Genomic DNA, 26,892 nt, shown 5'->3' on the forward strand with positions numbered 1-26,892 from the left:
ATTTAAATACATCCCTACCAACCTGCCCAATCTATCAAACTTCTAACGGTTATCTGGGTAGGTCAACACTCAGATGTGAATTTCTTTGTGATCAGACGAATGGTAGACATCCTCTGCTGTTAGCAGCAGATAATATTTTGCAGGGTGTCCTAGTTTCTCCATCATTCAGATGGAGAGTAACTAAAGTAACCACCAAAAGAGATCAGTGATCCTTCATTTGGAAGAAGTGCCAAACATTTACTACTTTTCCATATTTTTGTTTCACAAATCAATTTAATACAGAAGTTTAAAAAAGAAAAAGCTCAAAAGTTCTGAATTTATTTATGTTTAAGGTCTTAGGCCAATACAAAATGTATTAATTTTTCTAGCAAAAAGCAAAAGTATATTGTGAAAAAATTCAGAGGAACTTGCATAAAAATATGACTAAACTATATTATAAAAAGAAGTCCTAAATTTAATGCTAAATTAAATTTACATGTCCTGTACAGAAAATAAAACTGTTTATATAATATGATTGACCTGTCAACCATATATTCTTATATCTAAGGAAAAATGAAATTTTATTTCAAAATAAAAATATTTCATATATTATCTTCAATTTAATAAGACTTTTGCATATGTAACAAATAGCTTGAAAGAAAAAATGCACTGAATCTTACAGGATTTTTTAGTTCTTCAGAGCTTTTAGTTTCTTATATTTAGTATGCAAAACTAACTCAAGATACTTGCATGTTTCATAGTTTATGACTAATTTTTAAATTTTGTAGAAGTCACTGAAAAGCGTTTTAAATGAAATAGGCCTTTTTTTGTTGTCATTGTAAAATAAATTAGACCAAGTTGAAAATTTCCAAGAATTCTCAGGTTTGATTAAAGTACTACTTATTAAAAATATTTAGTATTTTTTTTCATCATAAGCATTTATATAGGAGGAAGACTGTCCTAAAGAATTCTTCTGGTTCTGAGACTGAAATCATTTAGTGCAATACCACCTAAGGTTGACCCACATGAGATTATTGCTTTCAGGTAAAAATATGAACTATATTACACAGTGAAATCTGTTGTTTGTAAGTTGGTAGTTTTTCTAGAAATTGCTGTTCTCTACTTCCTAAAAATAACTCAGCAACATCAAGATAGAAGCTCTACCTTTGTTGTATTCTTTGGAATTAGTCCATGGAAAGAAGTAAACAATCAAAGCGAATATAATTTTTTTATAACATGTGATTAAGTGTATGAAGACCTCAAGTAACTTCTTCCACATATTGGAGACAGATGAGAATAAAACATAATGTATCAATACTTAGGTAGTCTTCACATTTTCAATGTGGCCTCATAAATATTATCACATTTAATCTTTGCATTATTTCCTTAGTTAGCTTAGCAAAGTCTAGTTGCCCAATAGATTGTAGACGATTCCCTGTGGGTTTATAAAACATTTCAAGGCTCCTGGCCTGGGTTTCTTTAGATTTCAAGGACTTCAAAAAAGAAAAAAAAAAAAATGAACATGATGAAGTTGAATTCCATAAGATAATGCTGGAGTGTCAACTAAGTTAGATGATGTTCCTGGACCTATTAGCAAAATATCTGCTATCATCAGTATTTTCAAGACAACAGAATAATGAGTAAAAGACTGTAAGAAGTATGAAATATTTCATTGATATAGTTGCAAGAAGACATAAAAGGTTTAGGGAAAGTATTTTTTTAATTTGCATATACTTGTTAATTCCATAAAGTAAAAAAAAATAAAATCCTTTACTGGAAAAAAGTTAACAGTCTTCTGATTTATATTATTAGAGAGAATTGTTTCCACAGAAAAGTTTTGTTGGACTTTTACAGAAAACATGAGGCCAATATCTATAAATGTGTCTACTCATGGGCATTCTAACAGCTAAAACTAAAAGAGAAATAAAAATAAATTCCTAGTGTCTTTAAAATTTTAAAGAAATTATTCATTTCATTCACAGCCCATAAAATTTTTCTCTTTTAAAATATCTGAAAGAGGCTCTCATTTTTAGCCAAATATTTTCATAAGTAAGACAATATATTATAAATTTGCCACATAAAGGGTATTCATTCTTTCATTTTTGTTGTGAAATGCAAATCTGGCAAAAAATACTACTTTTATTCTCTTTACATACTTGCGGAACAGTGAATCTCCTGGGATCAGAGCGGTTAACTCAGATCTTTTGAAAGTTGAATCAATACACAAGTAGGAAAAAAAAAAAAAACTAAATACATTGTCCAGTTTTCTTTTTAAAATCAACTGTTTCATATTATGAACTAAGAGGAAAATAATCTGTTCATAGGTGCAACCATTTTTTTATCTTTGAAGATGTCATTTGTATATATAGTTGTTTGAGCTAATATCAGCTAATGACTAGGACTAACCCATGTGAATACCAGTCCACACAGAGGAAGGAGACATAAGCTTGAATAACCTAATAATCTATCCTTTATCTGTTGATTTACTGACCGATGAAATCAAATCACCACAAATACAAGGTTTCAAGGTAGCCTTATAATTCCTTATCTAACGTTTTCCTGAAATGGTCAGGCACTGCTTAATAAAACATGCATAAATATAAAGAGAATTTTTTTTTATGATCTTATAAAGCATCTTGAAGTGTTAATTCCACCATCCAAGCAGTTCATTTTATTTTCTTTAAATGGCATAATAGGAAGATGATATACCTAATTATTTCTTGACATTTTGTACACTGCTTCTTATGATTATCGAAAATCTGCATTCTTTGGACACAAACAACTTCAAAACTAAAAATTTCTAAAATAATCTCATCAAGTTATGACTCATTACATGTTTCTTAAAAATGTTTGGCAATACAATGATACCACAACTACTTCAAGTCACAAACTCCTTTCTAATCTCCAATCACCACCACCATCACCGCCACCATCACCACCATCCCCCCCCCAAAAAAGAAACAACCACCAAAACAAAAAGTCCTGTTGCCATTTGTGCCAGCTGACACAAACCTGTATGTAGGTGTGTATGTAAGTGTGTGTGTATATATATAATAAGTGTGTGTGTATACACCACACACACACACACACACACATATTATATATATATATATATATATATATATATATATATATATATATATATATATATTTATTTATATCCAATCAGTACCAAATTTCAGGTACAAATTCAAACTTTGCTTTTTTCCTCAATAAAAATATTTTTTCTTCTACAAAAGTTAGCATGAGTAGAATAAGAAAGCTATTTATAATATATATTTTGATATTATTACCAATAATACAACTACTACTTTACCCCACTAAAACTGTGTTAGTCTACTGATGATAGGCATTAAATAAATTACATAAACTTATCTATCATTTATTTAAATGGAACATAATTTAGGTTAGATGTGGTTATTGCATTTGTGCTACGTGGGGAACTGTTTAACAGTTGCATTTTAATTTGTAAATAAAATAATTCGCAAAGAACCTTAATAAAAATTTAACTAGATTCATTTTAACATGCCTTTGACTAATTCAAACTCTGGACAATTATTACTGCTTTCAACATAAATCCTTTTCCTTAAATATCACAAATAATGACAATTTGTTGAATATATTTTGATTTTTAAGTAAATTCAATTTAGAAATAGAAAACCTTCTTATTCATAATCTCCTCCCACCTTCTCTCAGGGTTCCTCATTAGGTCATTCAATATTGTTTTCACCTTCAGTCTATGACAATATTTTTAAATAATAGTTTAATAACAGCAATGGTTTTAAAGTTAGTAAAAAGAACTCTCCATCCCACTCTCTTTTACAACAATTCTCTTGCAGAGATAAGAGATAATTCTGAAGAGATAATTCTCTTGCAGAATAAGCCAAGGGCATCCCTTTTTATCAGACAGGGCTCATCTTAAGTATTACACCATCCGATGATAAACTAAGTAGCATGGGAAGGAATCAATGTTTCTGTAGAAGTGAAACACAGCAGAGACTCAGAAGAATAAAAGAGCATAGGAAGCAGCTCAAACCTTTAATTCACTCGCTAAAAGTCTGAAAGCTAGTAATGGGGCTAGTCTATGAAAACAAATGCATCAAATAAAAAGTGTGAATAGGAAGAATAGAGAAATAACCTTGGATATGAAAATATTAATTGGGGGTGGCAAAGGAATAAAAAGTGACAGAGCCATTAGGAGACGGAATGATGAATTTAAAAGTTTCACATGAAGAATAAACAAGCTATACAGTAAATTTTTTAAGTAGACCCGTCAAGTCTATGTTCAGGATATAAAGAATATAGGCCTGTTCCTAAAATTAAATGTTCTTCCCTAGTTACAGAAAAATGCCCCTTTTCACAAGTTAGTGACATCTAATCTCCACTGTTAAATAGTAACAGAAATGAGACAACATCAGAATGTGTATGAAAATATATGAATAATCTCAATTACCTACAGAATAGTATTAATCCAGATGTCCCAAGCACAAGTCTCTTTTTCAATGAATAAACTAAGTATTAAGAAGTACAGATGATCTCGAAAGGATACTGTGGTCACTTGACATATAGCCCAACCTCTGGTGTTAAAATAGCTGAAAAGAGATTCATACAAAATAACAAGATATTTTTCTTTGTTCCACAGAAGGAAATACATGTGGGAAAACCAAAGTCAACATATTAAGTCAGCACTATTTAAGATCTAAAACTACTAGGGAAAATTCATCTGTACATAAAATAATATGACACACAACTTCATACATTTCTGATGTTATTATAGTATATGGATTGGCTGATAGTGCTAATAAACAGCTCACAGCACTACCTAGTTAGGCAATGGGTATCTCATATGAAGTAAATTATGTTCAAAATATCCATGGAAAAACATGTACCCATTGAGAAGTCACGTAGAAAAAAAGTTTTTAAAAAGTCATTGTTTTTTGAAATACTGAAAAAAAAAACCCTTTTTAAAAAAAAAAAAATAACATTCTTCTCTTAGAGTAGTGTGAAGACTATTTCAGTTTGACTGAAATAGTAAATGTTATCATTTTAAGTGGGCCTAGTAAAACAAAATAAATTGAAGTTTATAAATGTATATGAAATATTAGTATGAGAAGAAAAAAATTTGAATGAATTATGAGGGTCAAAAAACATTCAATCTCAGAAACAAAAAATTCTTGCAGGTCCTACGCAAGGTCCTATTAAACAGTATTTTAATACTTTATCACATTATCTTTGAAGAGGATCTAGAAGGGGGTAAGAGCCTGAACTTAGAAAATTTTCAGTGTCTACTATCAGTTCAAAGAATCTGGGTACATTTTATAAACATAAAAATTTGTCCTGTTTGCTAAATATTTAAGTTACTCCATAGAGTCACTTTCACTTACTACAAAGAATGTACAGCCACTTGCTCAATAATGGCTACTTACAAGGCATTTTATATACAGAAAATAGCTGTTTAACAGTGTTAGCCAGGATATTATTGTAATCAATGCTTGCTTATACAAATTGCAAGCTGCATATGAGCACGTACATTGGCTATCCCTCTTTGGTTTAGCTTCCAATACACTGTATATATGTAGGAGCTGCCCAATAAGTGTGTTTTATGAGTTATTAATTTCCTGTCTTAATCTTTGTTTGGCTTCTATGAAACCAGCAGTGGAATGGGAACTAGAACATTTCATAGGTAGAATTTCCTTGTCACAAGGAATCTTGTTAAGTCATATTGTTGGGTCAGAAATATGGAACAATCACTACTGGACACATAATTTGGGGAAAACACAAATTTACCACATGGTAACTAGTAAATATGAGGGACTAAATGAAGAATGATTGACTAACTGGTGAAATCAGGTCTCTGGATCCAAATTCTAATAATCTTTACTCTTTATTGTGTAAGTTTAGCAAATTTCTAATTAGGCACATGTACCCTAAAGTCTTAATGATATATTTGTAGGAAGAAAATTATTATGAAAGAAAAGAATTTAAATTAAAGTAACTCCATTAAATTTATATGACCTATCATAAAGCTTCTTTTAAAAATCATTTTCTGTGAAATACCAGCAATGTTTCTTGAAATTAATTCTTTCATTTTATGATATATTTAGTAAAAGATCAATAAAAACAATTACTTTTAGCAAATTAAATTATTTTAATGAAGTTACATTCAAAATGATTTTGCATAATTGTAATCTTTTATTTGAATAATTATAATGAGATATGTGATTGAATGGAATGCAAATCTTTATCACAATTAGGTTAGCAACATTTTATGATGATCTCAACAGTTTTACCTTTCCTATCAATTTTCTTTTGTAAGCCTCAAAAAATCCAAAAGTTATTTAAAATGGCATTCTTTGCATTTTGGCGTTCATATTTAATCAGTTTTATTTTTATTGGTCGCCATGGTATTTGATATGTAGACAGTAAACTTAAATGTCCCACCCAATTAAAATGATTCAAAATAAGCATATCTATTATGTACAAGAAAAATACAAAATTTAAAGTTTTCTTTAATCACTTTAAAATACTCCTTTTAGGGATGTTAATATGACAAATACCTTCTGGTTCTAGTGGGGATGTACATTAATTAGAATTACTCATTTCATAGTTATTTTGGACACACAGAAACAATTGAATCATTTATTGTATGGGATTATATAACTATCAGTTACATTTTTAAGTGACTCCCCAATTAAATCATTACTAAATGCACCCTGGCTTTGAATACATATTGATGTAATGGGCTTATTTCCTATTTATTGTTTAATCCTACTTTTGGTTCCCAAAATTCTGACAGCATTTATCTTTTTACAATCAATAAACTTAAAGTGCAATGATATTTAGAAAGAGTTTTAGAATTTTAAAATTGAAGTGAAAATCATCATGTTTAATTGATAACAAAATAAAAGGCCCAAATGCATGTAACACAATATAACTTTGGTTAAGTGACTTCTGAGTCACAACTGTGAAAATAACTCCCAAAGGATAGTAACTAAAAACAACTAAAATGCAGGCTAGTGTTGTGGCTCAGTGGTAGAGTGCTTGCCTAGCATATGTGAGGCACTTGGTTTGATTCTCAGCATTGCATATGAACAAATAAATTAATTAATTTAAAATGTCTATCAACAACTAAAACATATAAATATTAAAAAGAAAAGCAAATTACTTAGATCGAAGGCCAAACAATAAACCAGATTAAAGTTACATATTCCTTAACTAAGGCTAGTAATCCAAACTTGGTTAAAATTTTTGTTTTCTCTTCACATATATTTTAGATGAAAAACAGGAACTCTTTCTTGTTAGTAGACTGAAAGATAAGGGAAAAAGTAATCAGAAACAATCCACTCACTCCAAAGAACCTCTAAAACTACATATAATGGAATTTGCAAGTTCAAAAAAACTAATAAATTAAAATTTTGCATATCTCAAATAGAGACAGTTTATATATAATCTCATTTTACAAATGAAAAAACAATGGCCCAGAGTGGTTAAGCTAATACATGAGTGCTTCTAGCAATCAGACATATTTTGGTAATAACAATAATATGTTTCTTTCAAGGCCAGTGCTATCCAATAGAAACTTCTCTCATGATAGAAATGTTCCCTCAAATCAAGGAACTGATTATGACCCTAAACCAAGCCTAACCTTCTCATTGTAACTGTTTGCATCTAGAACTTTATCCTAGGAAATATTCCAGGCCTCATAAAGATCTGGATTAGAAGCAATCCATCCCTGTAAGAATTTCTGTTTATGAAACAGCTTTGGTAAAATAAAAAGAAGGTTCATGACCTGGCCCAGATCAGTCTTCCACACAAATGGCAAATGAAATGTGAAAAAAAAAAAAAAAAACTCAGAATACAATGTATGCTGCAGAGGCACACAGAACATGTTAGTAAAGAGGAAAGAATTTCCTGGGGGTACGTTTTTCTAATTCTTCCACACAACTCCTTAGGACAGTTCCTTTGTCAATGGCTTTGGCATTTGATTTCTGACAAATGCTGGAATGGACGGGAGAGGAGTCAAAATGAAGAGCCACCTCTGCACCTCTGATAAAATCAAAATTGGCTTCAGCATTCAAAATGTGCAGGGTTTGGTTGTTTTTTGTTTAGACAGAATTAAAAAGGAACTTGTAGATCTTCAGAATTGATTTTTCACTTGGCTAAAACAGTAAATAGAATAATCTGGTGATACAACCAAGAATGTGTATTTAGCCTGCCATTTGTTATGCACAACTAAAAGCACATTTAGGGGAACAAAGAAACCCAAGAAGAGCCAATCCATTTTAGGCACTGGTTACAGAAATTATGGAGAATGAGTTATAATTCTCCTGTGCAAGGAAGTCAAAGCTATGCCTAGAGATTCAGAGTCCCAGTTGGATTCCTGCACAAGCTACATTCTAATGTGACAACGGGCAGGTCATTTCACACTGTGAGACTCAAGAGTGCCTATCTCTAAAGTAAAGAAAATGAAACCTACTTCCTAGCATTATTGTAAATTAGTGCAAATCGTATAAATTATAGATAACAGACATCCAATTATTTCTTTACTTCCATGAACTCATTTTCTATGAACAAATGGGGGGAAATACTTAAGTGAAAATGAATTTTAATCTTGACATATTTAAAAATTTTCTTATCCTACATAGTACTTCTATCTGGCAAAAGTAAATTGTATACTGAGTAACAGCAAGAATTTGAATGCCAACTGATTTCCAAAATGGTTCAGTATAATTAGGAAATTCATGAGTCAAATTCCTGTTTATGCCTATACTGTAAAGGCTAATCATTTGTTTGTTTTCTATAAGAAGGACTTGATTAAAGCCTCTAGCAGCAATGATTAGATAACCCTTGCCTGAAGGATGGAGACTCAGCAAGTACTGTGGTGCTAAAGCCCTAAATTAATGCATAGGGATGCGTATAAATTAACAGATGAGTGCCACTTACACTCACAGAACAAATGCAGGATTCATTTTGAGGGAATTACATCATGTTTTCTGTTGCTCTTCACATATTATATATACAGTGTGATGTAAATAGCATTCTAATACCTATCTTTAGTGCAGGCCATGATCTAATGAGGGTTTGGAAACTTTTCTAGAAAGAACCAGATAGTACAAATTTTAATGTTTACAAGCCATATCAGTTAGTAAAGATTTTAATGTTTACAGGCCATATCATCTCTGCTTGTAACTATTTAGCTATGTTATTGTAGTATGAAAGCAATCACAAACAATACATGAACAAATGTTTATGGTTTTGTTCCAATAAAACTTTATTTAAAAAGTTATAAGCAGTGGCCCAGATTTGGTTTACAGGTTAAAGTTTGCCTAATCCTCAGTCATTGTTTGCTGATCCCTGACCTAGATCCTAATTCTTAGGTGTGCAATGTATAGTATTATCCTAGAAAACCAACATTAATAGATCAGATATGGGCAATGGAATGCAAACTTGATGTGAATACTCAAAAAGTTTATGAACCTCCCTAAATTATCCTGCTTCCTTACAAATTAATTAAAAGCATCATGAGAAGTGGATTTTTCCACATGAATTAGTTTAAGAATCAAGTGGCTCAAAAAATTATAAAGCATTTAGGAGGAAAAAAGACACATATGTACTTATAAAGTATGATTATTTTGGTTATAATAATTATACAATTATTAAATGGTTGTTCTCTTCATCTGTAGGTTTTTAAATTTCTACAAGTCACATCTATTTGAACATAATAACCTCAGAGGCTAAAACTGCATGAAAATTACTCTGATCTGATGTAGTAATTCTAGAGTTTGGAAAAACCACTTAAACTTGGGAACCTATGGGGCTGCCATCTTCAGGCAGCACTTCCTAAAGTTACCCCCAAGGCACATTAATTATGAGAGTTGTCAAGGAATCCTTGACCACAAATTTGGACACTGCATAGGACACTAGAAGCATAAGTTCACACTGTGAGCATGGGTACTAAAAAGAGTTATTTTTGTCAAGCAGTTCTTGATAAGTTCTAAACACTTATATCTCTCATTTACTGATGCACAGTGCACTGGTACAAACTGAAGATGTCAAGACAACTTGAAATAAATAAACCCTATATTTCTGTTCATCCCAGTAATTCTCAAATTTACTTCTAGAGAGATTCAGTATTGTGTGCATAAGGCCTATTAGCCTAGATTCCCAGAGCACACATCAGAAAAAGCTGTCATATAGATTATTATGAACTATCACACTTCTTCAGTCTGGATGTGGGGAAGCAGCCCCACTTAAATTTAACAGTGTTTGTATGAACTGAGACACTCATTTAGCTGTTAACTTACAGTCTACCTGTGTCCCAATATGTTGGAATTTTTACTTACATATCATTATATGGAAACCAACCAAATCTGTAAAATGGTTTAAGCAGTTTGAAAACTATACTGACTTCAATTAATATAATTTCAGAAGGGAGGTGTAAAATATATGGCAAACATTGAATACTATGATTTGAACTTCGAAAAATGATAAGAAGCATATCTACTACAGATAGTATCAGGTGGTGGAGACTTAAATAACTTTGTGCTGAAGGCCTAGAAATCCATTAAAATTCAAATAATTCTTACTTTTGCTGAATATTGCTTAAACTGTCCAGCAAGAAAAAAAGACAGAGAGAACTGCACAGTTCATCACTTTCCTATACATATGGCTTCCTCCTACTGTTGGCGTTTTCACATACTTTTTAATCAAAACAGGCAGCCCTGGTCTCCTGGCCAACCTTTACCAGACAGTGATTATCAGAGTTACAATATGTCTTTAACTTCCCAATTCAGTGCTTTCATTTGCAACTAGAAATTTATTCTATAATAAAAACAAATATTTTTGTCTAATGCTGAGTCTGAATACCAGAAATTGAACATCCAAATACTGACTTCTAGAACTAAACACATCAATTAACCAAATCAATTTTACCTAGAAAAAGAAACAAGACATCCTTTCCTAATGTCTGGTAGTCTAACATAGTCCCTGCTATATACTGGGCAGTCAATAAATTTTTGGTGAATAAATAAATGAATTAAAAATTTGTCAACTCTTCTAGTTGGAATACACAAATACTATTATTTTCAAATAACTTGTATGAACTAATTTAAAATATAATCTTAACATGAATATCTGATATTTCAAAATAACTAGGACAAAATGATAATCTCTTATTATAACTCCTCATTTCAACATCATAACTCTCTTCACTTATGTCTAGTAATAGAGGACTAAAAACACTTTAAGCTAGGCAAGATACTATAAATGTTTTTTAATTCACAAATATTAGGCAGAATAAACTTTTAATTACAATGTTTAGATTATATCATAGAGTCTATTTTAGTATTCTGAAGCATTAAAAGTCATCAATACAAACATCGTAAAATCCTCTTGGAGAGAACAGAACAATCCTCAATCAAATACTGAGAAAAAAAATAAATCCAAATAGAATCACTGATAACAATCTATGAAGACCTCCCATTTCTAGTAAAATATACATATATAATGTCTACTTTTAAAATATGTTTCTCACATTAGTTTAAAAAGTAAAAATTTTAAAAACTTGTATTTTCATCACTCTGAGTATCATTTTGACAAGTCTGTACAATCTACAATGTACTGATTTCATTTATTCAGACAGACAACATGGTTTCTACCGTATACCTTTGTGATTTATGAAACAAGCACTTATCTCACAGTGTTTAAAATGCTTTCCATGTAACTCTTGTAAATTATTCATTTATTTCAAAATGTGTTAATATTTCATAAAATTCTTTCCAAAACATGCTTATAACACACATGGTGCAGATACCACGTTCTCCTTCAGTGAAAATATAAAAGCCACTTGTTTCAAAGCATACTTTAAAAGATTTCCTTAGATGTTTCGGTTTTCATCAATGCATATGCTTCTTAACCCTTTAGTACTGACAACTGTTTTGTTCATTATGTGGCTATTATCTATTATGAAAGAATTAACAAATCTTCCATGGCAGTTTAAAGAGATCTGAAACTTCATAAAAATAAATCAGATATCATTTCTAAGTATTTACATGTACTAATTATTGCTAACTTTTAACTATCCTCTGTAAGTAAAATAGCAAGATAACAAAGAATAAAAAAAAAAAACTTTGATCAAGTTATATAGTGAAAACAATTTCAATTTAAACTATTTAAAAATATAATACTTTTTTCAATGGTTGGAATAAAACCTAACAGATGCATACGAATGCCAGACAATTGTTTTTAATAAACATCATGAAACTAAACAATGTGAATCAAAACTACAAATATTAATAGACAGATTAATATGTGGCAGATGTGTTTGCTCCTTTGTGGTTCAGTGATGACTGGATTTACTGAAATCCATCTTGCTGCTTTAGAAATCTGAGGATTGAGGGAGAATCTGGTACACAATGCCTATTTAATTTAGAGTAGGTTTTTAAGGTAATAATAAATAAAAATTAGTTAAGTCTTTTTGAACCTCAGAACAGTCACACATTAAACAATCTCTCTTTCAGGCAGTTGCTAGTTGAGCTCAGTTAATTTTAGTCTATCTTTCATTGTTAGGATGGCAAACTGCATTGTTGATGATTTGGGCTCCATTTTTATAAGAATCAGTAGATAATGTACAATTAGATATTATAAAAAAGGCACACACCCTCCCCGCCCCCACCCCCAGAGAGTTCCCAGAACACTGACAGTCTCTCTAGAAGGTACTTCCATGAATTCAGCATGGCATGTCCAACCCATTTTAGAACTGCTATTGAAAAGCACCAAGTCTTATTACAGAGGCTGAAACAAGCAAACAGAGCAGAATGAAAATGCTAGATGTGTTTTATATAACCAAAGGAATAAACATACTTCAGTCCAGAACTCATAATAAGCAGATTTGCATTCAGGACTGTGCTGGCAGGAGTTGAGTAAGAGCAACCTGAAAACATGTAACTATTATCTCAGTTCATTCAAGTTACAAATAAGTAAATTTTAGAGCATGTTCCTATTTCCAAAATAACACCTGGGGTTTAAATAAAAACAGGAAAAAAATCACTATATTCAGGCACAGAGTACTGCACTGAAGTAAAGATTTAGTTAAACAAACAGGATAAAAGTGTGGCTGGTTTCAAATGTGTCTAATTTAGTCACTTACCTTTCATATCAATTCTGATGTTTGTTTCCAAGAAGCAGAAAATGACATCAAGAAACAGATTGGGCTGCATAGTCTATACATACTCATACTGAAACATACCCTTCAAAACATCATTATTAACATAATTAACAAAATCATACTGAGGAATATAAAGCACAGAGGAGGCCACAGTTGACTTGATAAACCCACTTTCTTTCCAGAGAGATTAAATCATCCTCACTCTCCTTTCCTCCTGGTACAACTAGATATCCTGCAATGTCTCCTCCTGGAAACAGATTTCTGAGCAGGATGCATGGTATGGGTCCCTTCCTACATGGGCTTTCATTCTCTTAAGAGCTTCTCACTGTTTCTGCAAGGAAAGGATCTACTGACATCTTGGAAAAATTGGAAGCTCAAAATAACAACTTCCCTCAAGAGCTTTTAACCGCATAGCCAGCACTTGCTATGCACTAACATTTGCTAACCTTGCATTTTACAAGTTAGATATTTCTAGAGACTAGTGGCTCCAGTTCCACAAATGGCTTTTCCTGATATTGTTTACATATGTTTCACCAGTTTCTTCTCAGAAGAATACATATGTACAGGGAGATTTTCTTTATTTTTCAGAAAACTACAATTCAACTGGAGTTTGCACAATTCTCTGGGTATCTTGTTGACTTACACAAATATGAAGGCAGAGGAGATTACTTAAAATGAAGATGTGTACACAAATGCAAGTTACTTAAAGACTAAACAGAATAACAATATTGGAACCATCTCCTAGCCTAAAGTTTAGAGCCATATACAAATGCCCCCAACATTTTTTTCCACTTCTCATTTCTTTTCCTCAAAGTGGTAAAAGAAAGTGGCTAAAAAACATTTTTTCTTTTCTGGAATCTACAAATCTAAACCTGAATCAGGGAATTAGTTTCATAAATGTTTCAAACAGAAAATCTACATAGAAGGGAACATGGAAATGTGTGGGTTTTTAGATTGCAACACAAAATTAAAAGATAGAATTTATAAACATGTCAGATTATGTACCTTGTTCTCATCAGTTTCCCAGAATATTCACTTGACAGTACAGGCTAGCTTGCACTGAAGGAATACACTAACTCAAGTGAATTTGCGTTAACCTCCTGAATTTTTCCTCTTAAAGAAGAAAAGAAAGCAGAGTCTGAAAAGCAAACACTAACAATTACTGAAGACTTCATGTGTGTGTGTGTGTGTGTGTGTGTGTGTGTGTGTGTGAGAGAGAGAGAGAGAGAGAGCGAGAGAGAGAGAGAGCAAAGCAAGCATGTGTGTACATGTGTGAATACTAAAATTTTGGACAGATACTTTTTTCTTGTGGGGACTATTGTGTGCATTTTAGCATACCCTGGCATGCAGCCACTAAAATCCTGTAATATTCCATCCCCAAAGTACTCTCCAATTCTAAACTGAGAGGCAATGACTTTTCATAACAAGCACTGCCATCAGATGTGCACCTGTTAGAATCGGTGAACAACTTCAGATAGAAGTTATGTCATTTAATAACTGCAGACACAAAAACTTTAATTCTAATTATCATTTCCATTTCACAGAAGACAGAGATTTTGAATAATCCAAGAGTTCTAGTTTGTAATAGGTGGTGAGTGAAATTATATAAAAGCTACTTGGAAACACAACTAACATAACAAAACACTTCCTTTACAAATACATGATAGAGGTCTGACATTTAATCAGGGTCTTAGCTCGAACTTCAGTCAAAAATTATGAGATTTCAATATATGTCAGTGATAACTAAAATTTATTATATTTTATTAAATTGCTTAAGCACAGCAGTTTGAGACAAAGCTTAGGGAAGGATAGGTTCAAAGCTCAGGATATTTCCTGCTAGATGTGTTTTGAAGGCAACATGAAGGCTGAGGAGAGATGGGATGAAAGGAGATTGATTGATTGAAGGCAACCAGTGTCATAGGTAGTAAGTTGAAATATGAAAGACATAATCTGTACCTCAAATGAAGACAGAAAAGTAAAAAAATTTATTTAGCACCTAACTTAATGATAACAACAGTTCTCAAAGGGGCAGGGACAGTACCACCTCAGATGCACAGATCTTGTCAATTTTTGCTCAGTATGCATCCTCTTGGGTTACACAAGAATGGGGGGCTATACTGACATAAGGTGGGTGGGAGTCAGGGTTTGCAGATATGATACAATGCCAAGGAAAGTCCAGTATGCTCCATGTAGCTTTCAAATGTCCCAACACATACCCATCTAGATGAATAATTTGTTTACATTTATATGAGCCTGAAATCTAATGTGAAGTAAATGAACACCAAGTACTTTTTGCACATTTTTATGATTCATGAATGTTTTTTCAGAATACAACCACTATGTAAACCTAGAGAAGTTCAAAATTTGTCTCATGTTTCTTCTGTCTGGAAATCTACCAGGAGTTTTTCATCAATACAAAAAAAAAAAGTTACCATCTCTCACAATATAAGTCACCAATATAATACACCTCTATCAGTGTGCAAATGTGACTTCATATTCACAATGCTTCTACATTTAGGCACAAGCAGATGATTACCTCTTTCCCATATGCCTGAATAGTCACATATTGTGATGCAAAGGATTTTGTAAAAATAGCTTTCCTTATATTTCTTTTACATTACCCTATGGAATGATGCTGATTTTTATAGTTACTTTATATAAGCTATACTATCTTCCTTATCTAAGTACATTATTTTAACTACAGATGGAATTTTTAGGATAGTAATATGGGGCCTTTATGAATATATTTTAGTATATTTAATCTGAGATGATGGGAAAAGTTGTATCTTTCTCTCACTATAACAAATGATAAACTTAATAGATATCCAGGGTATATAGCATTGGGCCAGGTGAAACATCCAACTATGTAAAACTCCTTAATATGAGCTGTTTTAGTTATTAGAAACCAGAAGGAAGAATGCTTTTGTCTGTCATTCCCACCCCTTTCTCCAAGTTTTTATTAAGTATCTGTTATATGCTAGACACATTATAGGTATTGGTGATGGAGAAGTAAACAAGTCAGACAGGACTGTATTTTCATGGATTTCTTATTTTAAAAGTGAGTTGGAGAACAAATTTAAGATAAACTATAAAATAAATTGCATCTGAGACAGGTGCAGAAGCACATTTCAAAGTGTCTATTGTGAGATAATAGAGCGGCATCCAATTTGGTCCCAGGTCTCTTCTTCAGTGTTGATCCTGGTTTTTCTACTTTGAATTGCGTTTCACCTTTTCTCATCTAGACCTGAGCACAGTGAGCTTCAGCTTCATCTCCCATTTAACATACTCTACCATCTTAACTATTTTTACAGGGAAAGTTGACCCTCCAGTGAGACACCAAGCTGCCAGTTTCTTTACACTCCATCATGTGCCTGGCAAGCATGTAACCCAGGAGGTGATCCTTAATTATCAGTGTTGATGGAGGAAAAAACACTAAGGGAGATAGAACTGTCACCTTGGCAGGAAAAGGGCAAGCAAATGAGACATTTAAGAAACTCTGACTTTCCCTGAATAATTCATTTCCATTTCCTGATGAAATGTAGAACAGGGTACATACAGGCTTATAATAAACATCAGATCCATTGAACAGAGTTCAAATGCTGACTCAGCCATTTATTATTATAACTTTAGGCAAATCCTCATGTTTCTGAGTCTTGGTTTTCCAACAGAGAGTGATGAAAACCCAATGAGGTTCTTACAACATAATGTTCCAGAAGTTTTTTAAAATGTGCTTGGGCCATATCTGTTATCTCATATGTCATATGGACTATCTAAAAATTGAAAAAAAGAACAAAAAAAAAAACATGCTACAATAAGAACATTGAGTCTCATAATGGACCTGTACTCAACCAAAAAATCTGAGTCATACCTATCATCATTACATGATATGGTATGTTTTGGCCAAAAAGAAGCCCTCTGGGAACAAAAATGTAAAGATTAATCCATTATGAAAACAACTAATTGTTGGGTCAGTGTTCTCTAAGTATTCAGGGTAAGAACTTCTTAGTCTATATTACCTTACATATATGCAGTAAATGCCTTTTCAAATGATACTCAGAGCCCTAAAATATTCATTGTAATTAAATTAGTAATTTCTTCCTTTTCCTGAGAAGAAACACATACCATCTGTAAAAATCATGTACCGTCAAATCCTATTCCTTATTCTCATTATATCATCCTAGTGTAAACTGGCATGTTTTGTTTGTATACAAATGAAAGTCAAAATTCACAGTAAAACTATTGCTTGAATAGGAATATTTTGAAGTTACTCCATTAGTTCTTTTGATCTAGTCAATTCTCTAGCCATCCCATGGCCCTCCACCTTGTGGAGACATCAATCCCCAAGTTTCCTACTTATTGCTGTTGACACTGAGTTTGCTGCAGAGCTTGCACCAATGTGAATGCTGCCCACACAGAGTCTGACCCAGGGCTGGTTCAGCAGCTTATGGAGCAGAACAGGAACATGCAGGAATTAGGGCACAGAGAGTCAACTGAGTAGAGTGAGTGGTTGAAAAAGTTCCAGCAGCACTGGTAAAGAAACTTGCAGTGGTAAGTAGGAGATCGAGGGAGAGCAATGGTAAATAGTGGGCTGAATTTCCGTAAAACAGGCAGAAAATCATTAGCAATAAATGTGGGCTAAGTTGATTTGGACACAAGGTCTAGATCCGAAACTTAATTTCAGTTCTTCATAAACTGGGAATCGAGGCAGAGATGAAGTTTCTATACATTGAGCACTAAGTAGGAGCTTGTTCATAGAGGAAGGCCCTTAGTGACTAAAACCAGGATTCACTTTCACAATAGGTACATCAAAATAAAGAACCTGATGGTGCCACTTGACTGGATCAGGATGCAGCCTAGCTTCAGGACCTGGAGGGTCTGATGGACAATAGTTTCAGAGACAAATAGACTTACCCAGGAAGACTGAACTGGCACTTACATGGGGTGCACAGGTAGGGAAAAGGCCAGCAACATGGATGCATTGATTTCATTCTCATTGATACTGCCTCCCAACCCCATGCACAAATGCTGACAAAGTAAGGAAAGTACTATTTTAATCCAGAGCTGGCTTGGGTCACTATTCATATGATAAAAATACATATATATCAAGTGAAGGCTGCACATAATTATACACCAGAGATGTTGTGAACAGGATGAAAATCATAGTTCACAAAACTGTTAGTAAATACAAACCAGGAGAGGCAAGGCTTGGACCTGCCTGCCACAAGCAGTGTGCAGTCACAGCTCTTCAGTGGAGTTCAAAGAGTAATTACAGAGAAGTGTGTTAAGCTCCATAAGTGGTGGTTACACAGCATTTAATGAGATAATCTATTTAGCTATCATGTTCTTTCCTTTAACAGGAAAAATTTTTAAGTAGGCTTTTTAAAAAGTGATGTTGCAAATATCCCTGTTTAAAAGGAATTTTAAACTATGTATGAAAGCTTCTCAAGTGTTCCTTCAAGCTATGTCAGAGAATCATAACTATGATTGTCAGAAGTACAACAGTGTCACTTCTACATGAGGAAATAGCTGAGAGGTTAAGCAATTGGTTTATAGCCAAACAGCTAGATGTTATTAGCCAAGTTGGAATTTGAGAGCACTAAAAGGATATAACAGGGCTACTCCTTTACATCTCCCCAGAACATTTTCATAGAAAATTTCACACTTCATCTTCATTCAGTGCTTAGTATAGAGTCCAGCAAATAAAAATTGTCTGATAATTATTGTATGGGTGAATGACTGAATAAATTAATGAATAAGTTCTGTAGCCTCTCCAACCAGTTCTGTAGCAGCAGACTGAGAAGTAGGGCCAAAGTTTCCCCAGAGACCTAATGGGCAAGACTTGGATTAGTAAAATACATGAAGCACATTTTTGGGAAAACAGTGTTACAATATATGTCTCTGCCCTTGAAACTTGGGTTCTCTTATTACGAAAGAAAATGCCCAGTTAGTTTTACAGGGAATCAAAACTTAACGTAGATTACAAGTAACTTGTTTATTAATGTGACAGGCTTAAAACAAGTAAGATTTAAAAACTGAGATTTGACTTTACAGTGCTACCCATTTACTGACCCATGTGCTATATACATGGTGACTCATCTCATCTCAACATAAACTCTCTGCATAGGTAGAACCATCAGTCCATATTTACACACTCAGGATAAAAGGTCAGAGAAAGATAAAGCCCCTTTCCCAAATCCAATCAGCAGAGGCAGGATGCCTCCTGTATCCATGGTTTTACCCCAGTACCACACTGTGCCTTAATCTGAACTGAGATGGATGACTAGAAAAATACAACCAGGAGTATGTAGGGTAGTAGGAACCAACTAAAACATTTACACCTGTAATTCCGGGATAGTTTTACCATGGCTTCTTTGTGCAACACCCCTCTCTTTTATCTCTGCCCTTGTGTAAATTCCTACTGCATCATCAAAAATAAGAACTCAGTAGGAGAATATGTTAGTCATGATGATGCACACAGGCATCAAGATAAGCCAGGTTTCAGATTTTGATTCTGACACTTAATAGCTATGATGTGTCTTTGAATAAGTTATTTCATCTCTCTCAATTTCATGTTTTAGGAATTTGGCAAGATATTATAATTTGGCAAGATATTATAATTTAAAGTTAGAGTGAGGTTGTAGAGTTCTCAACCAGGGGCAATTAGGCCCCATAAAGCATTGTTGATTATCACACCTGAGAAGGGATGCTTCTGGCATCAACCAGGTAGAGGCCAATGATGCTGCTAAACATCCTGCAACATACACAGCAGCCTCCAGAACTGAACAATTACTTGGCCCAAAATATACGAAAGTCCAATAAGTTGAGAAACTCTGGAAAATTTATATTTGCAATATGCCCGGGCATAATATTAGCAATCAATAAGTGGTAGCCTTTCAGCATTGTTTATCTTAATGCACAAAATTTATGAAACTTAGGCTGAAGTTTTAAGTACCAAGATCAAAAGCATTCTTATTCCTTCTTTGATCTAGAAAAGAAAAAGTCATTTCCAATTACATAAGTGTTTCAGTTTCTTTTGTGAAGTTTTCTTTGTGATTCCTCCCCACATTAAATGAAACTAAATTTTAAATGACACTTAAAACAATAGGTAATTTAAGCTATCATTTCAGTTCTGGAGTCTTGGTGGTTTATAGCTGATATATATAGATAGATAGATAGATAGATAGATAGATCTCCACAGGGTATAGTAGAGAACATTTAGTAATGAAAAAGACAAAAGCTCATCCAAGGGCTTATAATTTTGGTGAAACCCTCCCCCCCACACACACTTAGAAAGCAACTTGTGGCATTTCTTTAAGAAAACATGAGAGATCAGAATTCTCTATTTTCTTGCTCAATTACTCCAGTGGTCTGTGTTCTGGGCCAAGTTCCTCTTCTTCTTGAAACATGTCTTTACAATTTCTTTTAATTGGTACATGTTATTGTAAATGGCCTTGATTTTTACATTCATTTTCAGAGTATCTACTGCTATTTTATAGAAGTACATTCATTTTTGTATGTTGATCTTTTATCCTTCAAACTTGCTAAACTCACTAGCTATAGTATTTGTGCATGTTTGTGTGGGATGGTTCTTTAGGATTTTCTAGATAGAAGATAATGCAGTTAGACATTGTTGTATTTCCTTCTTTCTAAATCTGGATGTCTTTTATTCTTTCCCTTAATTTCCCTGGCTAGAGCCTACAGTACAATGTTTAATAAAAGCAGCAAGAGTGTGTATCCTCATCTTATTCCTGATCTTAATGAAAGAGCAGCCTGTCAGTATTCAGTCTAAGTGATATCAGCTGTTCATTTTCCATAAATGCTCTTTATCAGGTTGAGAGAGTTCCCTTCTATTCCTCATTTGTCACCACAGTGATTTATTTCCAAGCATTAAACCAACATTGCATTCTAAATCCTACTTACTCATGAGGGGAATATCATTTTTATATATTGTTGGAATGTACTGGATAAATTTTCATTCAGAATTTTTGCATCTATATTCATGAAAGACATTGATCGGTAATTGTCTTTCTCTTAAAAATTTTGTCGATCTTTGACATTAGTATAGTAAAAGTCAGAAAATAACAAGTGTTGAGTAAGATGTGGAAACTGGAGCCTTGATTCACTGATGGTTAAAATGAAAAAAAGAGCTGCATCTGCTTTGAAAACACAAGGTTCCCAAAACCTTGGTTATCATATGACCCAGAAATTACACTCTTAGATATATACCTGTTATGGTTTAGATATGAGGTATCCCTCAAAACCTCATGTGTGGCAATGTAAGAAAGATCCAAAACAAAATGTTTGGGTTTTGAGAAGCCTAACATTATCAGTGCATTAATCCACTGATAGGCATTAACTAAGTCAGAACTGTAGACAGGTAGGGTGTGGCTGGAGGAGATAGATCTCTAGGGGTGTGCCTTCAGGGTTTATGTTTTGTCCCTGGTGAGCCAATACACTCTACTTCCTTGTTGCCATGTTCTGAGTTGCTTTCCTCCACCATGATGTCATGCCTCACCTTGGGTCAAGAACTATGGAGCTGGTCATCTATGGACTGAGACCTCTGAAACCATGACCCATAAATAAACTATTCCTCCTGTAATTGTTCTTGTCAGGTCTGTTGGCCACAGCAGTGAAATAGCTGACCCAAGAAAATTAAAAACATGTTTACACAAGAAATTTTTCATTAATGTTCATAAAAATCATTATTTGTAATTAGCCCAAACAGGTACAACCCAAATGTTCATCAACCAATGTATCAACAAGTGAAGTGTGCTATCTCCATACAGTAAAAAAAAATCATTCATGCACAAAACAGAATGAAGTACTGATACAAATACAAAACATATACTAAGTGAAACAATCCAGACACAAAATACTACAGATGGCATGATTTCATTTATTTAAAATGTTCTATCAAAGAACTACATAGAATCAGAAAACAGTTTAATAGTTGCTAGAGGTTAGGCAGAAGTGAGAAGGGGAAGTGACTACTAATAATCATGGGGTTTCTTGTGGGGTAATGAAAATGTTAGAATTAAACAGTAGTGATCACTGCACAACCTTGTGAACTGCTAAAATCCATAGAACTGTGCCATTAGTGAACTTTAGAGCATACGAATAATCTCAAGTTACACATATACATTTCCATCACTGATCTTACTCGAAGTAACTTTTTCTTACAGCTCATGGTAAAACTCCAAGAAGTTAAATGATTTATCCAAAATCATTCAGTTTACTTGGAATTTTTTTTTTTTTAAAGAACTATTACTTACAGTCCTGGACTGATCCACAACCATTTCCTTACACATAAAAAAACCGAAAGGGAACATTGAAAAGAAAAACTAAATAAATAAGCACTTCTCAGTTCTTTCCCTGTTCCCAAAAGAATTTGTTTTACATGTCATTTTGCTTTTCATTTAGTTGTAAAAACGTCCTTTGATTCCTCTTATTTTTAACAGATGAGGAAATAAGCATCAGACATTTGTTTACATAAAAAAATTAGGCTGAGAACATCAGATCTGCCTCCATAAGGCACTGATTCTCTGAATCAGATGGAGACAGAAGCTCGTCTGTGTTAGCGATTCTTTTTCCAATTCTTTTCTTCCTTTGTTAGTTCTCTTTCCTTCCACTGTCTGTCTCTCTCTGCCCCCTTCCCTCCTTCTATTCCTTCCTCTCTCTCTTTCTTCCTTCTTCTTTTTCCTTCTTTATTTCCTAACTGGCTATCTGATTTTCTTAAATGGTCCTCACTTCTAAGGATAAATATAATGGAAATGCACTTACATTTAAATGATTCTATAATACAGAACTGTTTTGGGCTTTTAAAAATAAAAATTCAGAAAACAAATGCTGGGAAGAATCTCAGGCTAGTGAAATGAGCACACAGCAGGAGAGGAAGAGCATCATCTAGAATGGAAAAGGCAGATTTGGCATACATGGAAGGACCAGAAAAGTCCATGACTTTGTACACTGTGCTTGCTGTCAATGGTCACCTTTGACTTCACAGGCCTGGACTTAGGAACAGAAGTAGTCTTCAGGACATCTACATTTTGCATCTGGGCCCGTTTCAAGAGATTACTAGGGCTCCTCTACCCAGTGCACATTCAAGACCATCCTTGGAAAGTGTACTGTGCTATTCATTCTCCAACAGAGATTGATTTATAATTCAGCACAGTTCTTAAAATATCGAAGCTAAACTTCTTGAGTCTCTTCAACTGCCAAATGGTTGTTTTGATGATTATATTTGGGATATTCCCCACATAATTTAGTCTCAGTAATATCCAATTAATTTTGCTACACCTTTACTTCTGTCTTCATTGGAATAAATGCAATATTTTATTTTTATTTTGAAAATGCTAAAGTTGCAGGCACATTAAGGAATTGAAGTCCTGCCCTAATGTGATGCACACTGGCTTGGCCTGAAGACAAGTAGCCCCTAAAATCAGCTGCATCACAAGTATGCACATCTCCTACAGTAGCTCAAAGGAATAAACTGAACTGAACTGACTATATTGTCATGACAGCTATATTGCTGTGGTCTCACCCGATAGTCTGGGAATTCAGAGTGAATATTATTTGCCACAGTTTATTTAATAAGGAAAAGTATACATTAATTTTTAAATCTAAAAGATAAACACAAAAGCAATAGATATCAAAGTCATTTTAAAGAATACCTGTCTATAATCATTGAGAATTATAAGACTAGGGAGGTAACTCAGTGGAAGAGCATTTACCCAGCATATACAAAGCCCTGGGTTTAATTCCCAGTATATCACCCCAACACACACACACACACATATACATGCATTTGTGTAAAAAGAAAGTGTAGAAATTTATTTTTAAATCACTTCATGTGGTATCACAGAGCTCCTTCTCATTTGTTTTCTGTCTCTATAAATCCAGTAAGTTTTGTAAATTCAAAACTTTTGAGAATGGATTAGCTCTTACTGTGCACAATTTCCACATTTCTGACATTCTGCATTTTAAATAGGTAGTCAAGTATTTTGGAAATAATCAAAAAGTACATTTACAAATAACTTTATAAAGACTACCTTGCAAAACGTCAATAATTTATGCTTAAACATATTTTAAAAAAATGTTTCTTGTAAATATAATTCCCAATATATTAGCAGAGAACATATAAATGTTGAATCAACATAATAAAAACAAAAATCAAACAAACCAAGTCCACAATCATATATTTCCATGAAAATTTACTTAATTCTCACAAATAAAATTATAACTAAGAAGTTAAAATATGATATGAAAATAATAGAAACAATGTTTATTTTCATCCTTAAATTGTTCCAATTGGTCCAATTGTTATCATCTTCACTTGAGTAGTATATTAAAAGTTTTTGTAAGTGCTACATATTTGGGACCAAAAATAATCCTCTTTTGACTTCTTATTATTTACAGATATGCTGTTATGGAGGTAAGCTCTTCAGAATCACATGTCCACTGACAGAACTATACTCATTGCTTCATATCCATATTCATATCATATTCATGATATTTCTTTCAATAGTTCTGTGAAGTGGTTTAAGTACGTATTATAGTGGCCCTTTTACAAGTTAGCGTATAGTACTACATATGTACATATTATAATGGCCCTTTTACAAGTTAGCGTATAGTACTACGTATGTACGTATTATAGTAGCCCTTTTACAACTTAGTGTATAGTATTACATATATAAATTACTGGGATATCTTCCTAATGTGTAGATTATTTTTCAGTTCCTAAGATTCTGCATATCTAACAAGTTCTTAGATAATTTCAGGCTTCTAGTTCTTAGATTACACTTTAAGAAATAAACACTTTGACCACCACAAGAAAAACAGTAATTATCAATAAGATGGAGCCATCATCTGTTTTTAATAACTGCTCAATATTGACTAAGGGTATAGCTGTTTATCTAATCAAAATGGTTATTGGTTTGAAAGGAAACAGATGCTAGGACAAAATAAACTTTATATATATACAGGGCTTCAGAGAATACTTAAATCTTGAAAGATAAAATAAAAAACAAATGACAAAATATGATCCATTTGAATCCAGCTATACTTTTTGGAGAAAAATCTATGCAATATAGTTGATCAGATCACACATTGTAAACAACAATTCAGTTCCTCAGAGGTTTCATTTTATTTACAAATAAATCACCTATAATGGCAATGCACTTAAAGGACATTTGTGGTGTTAAAGCAGCATTAACAAAGGGGAGATTTTGTTAATTCTTATAAGAAAAAAAATCATTGTGTGTATATATATACATACATATGTGTATATATATATACACACATACAAACAAATCCTCCAGTAAACAGGGCTTATTCTTTATATACCATCGGTTATATTTGAGAGTATGAAGGTTTTTCTACTAGCTATTAACAGCTGAAGACAATTTCTGGAATAGGCCTGCTGATTTAAAAAAGAAAGAAGAAACGAATTCTTCTTTTAAAGGCAAAGCAAGAAATCGAGAGCATTTTCAGAACAAGCTGGCATTTGCCCTTGAAATACCTTTTCCACACATGAAGTGATCCTGGAGCTTCTGTTGACTATTTCCCAAGTTAACAGAACAGTTTCATCTTCATTTACATAAGGGTTTCTCACACTTGTATGAACTAACAAATGGCACATAGATGTATCCTAACCTTGCTCTGTTCCACAATTGAGATATATCTGTAGTTAATATTAACAAAAAGCGTATCTCCCTTTAGTTTGCAATTCCCTCTGTCCCTGTTTTTCATATCTACTTCCTAATTAAAATTCTGATTATCTTCCAGAGTTTCCCCTGAGGTCCCTGTTTCTTTTTTAATAGTTGCTAGGTGAGCTCTACACCAGTGCTTTAAAACAGCAGAGCAATTCAGTTATAGAGTATCTCCTCCCAGAATGCACCATGGAAATTTAAACCTGGCCTCCACATATCATGGCTCCTAAATTAATAGTCTTTTCTCTATATCTACAGAGCCAAAAAAGTGCAGTGCTTACTTTCTTTTACTTTTGGCTGCAACTGCATTCAAGGCTCTGAGACTCACTTTTACAACCTTTACCAGATCTCACTGCCTCATGTGGACTTTCTTATGTTAATAGTGACTCAACCATTAGTTATGCCTCAGAATTCTATTTCTGCTCCTGATACACTGCCTTCAGTTTTTTTTTTTTTTTTTGAGTTTTCATGAATGTTATTTATAAAAAACAAATTGTGCCCCATCAAGAAATCAAGTTCACTAGTTACCTCTCGGGACTTTTACCCCTAAATGACTTTAATTTCTCAAATCATAGGGAAATCTTTCCAAGACTGTATTCATTATCAGTCAGCCAGAAAGTACTGAATGTGTTCCATACACTTAGCCACACAAAAGGAGTGAGATAAAAGGAAAACAGTCAGATTACCATAATGTAAGCAAGTGGCTTACTCCCATTATCAGGGAATTACAAAATGATTCACTAAAATGGGTTATATGAATTGTTATCCTACCACAGATTTTTTTTCCCCAATGAAAAGAAATTCTATTCTCATCACATGGGGTATATGAAAATTTCAGTCTTTAACGTACACTAAATTGAGAATAGCATATGTTACGAGTACAGAATTTCTTCCTTCATTCCTTCCTTCCTTCCTTTACTTTAATCTGTTGGACTAGGAATTATCTTGTTAAATCTATCAGTTTCTGCTCCACCACAATATGTGCTGGAATGCTATTGTCCATATAGAATGTCTGATGTAAAAGGAAATGCTGGCTGAGAA

General features: G+C 33.2%; 1 protein-coding gene across 33 annotated transcripts in view; it reads right to left on the reverse strand.

Moving 5' to 3' along the window:
* Positions 1–26,892, reverse strand: part of Nrxn1 (neurexin 1) — a 1,060,252-nt gene that overhangs the window by 965,584 nt on the left and 67,776 nt on the right. The window lies entirely within an intron of this gene.

The sequence above is a fragment of the Callospermophilus lateralis genome, chromosome 14 (genome assembly GCF_048772815.1).
Source record: "Callospermophilus lateralis isolate mCalLat2 chromosome 14, mCalLat2.hap1, whole genome shotgun sequence".
Classification (NCBI taxonomy): Eukaryota; Metazoa; Chordata; class Mammalia; order Rodentia; family Sciuridae; genus Callospermophilus; species Callospermophilus lateralis.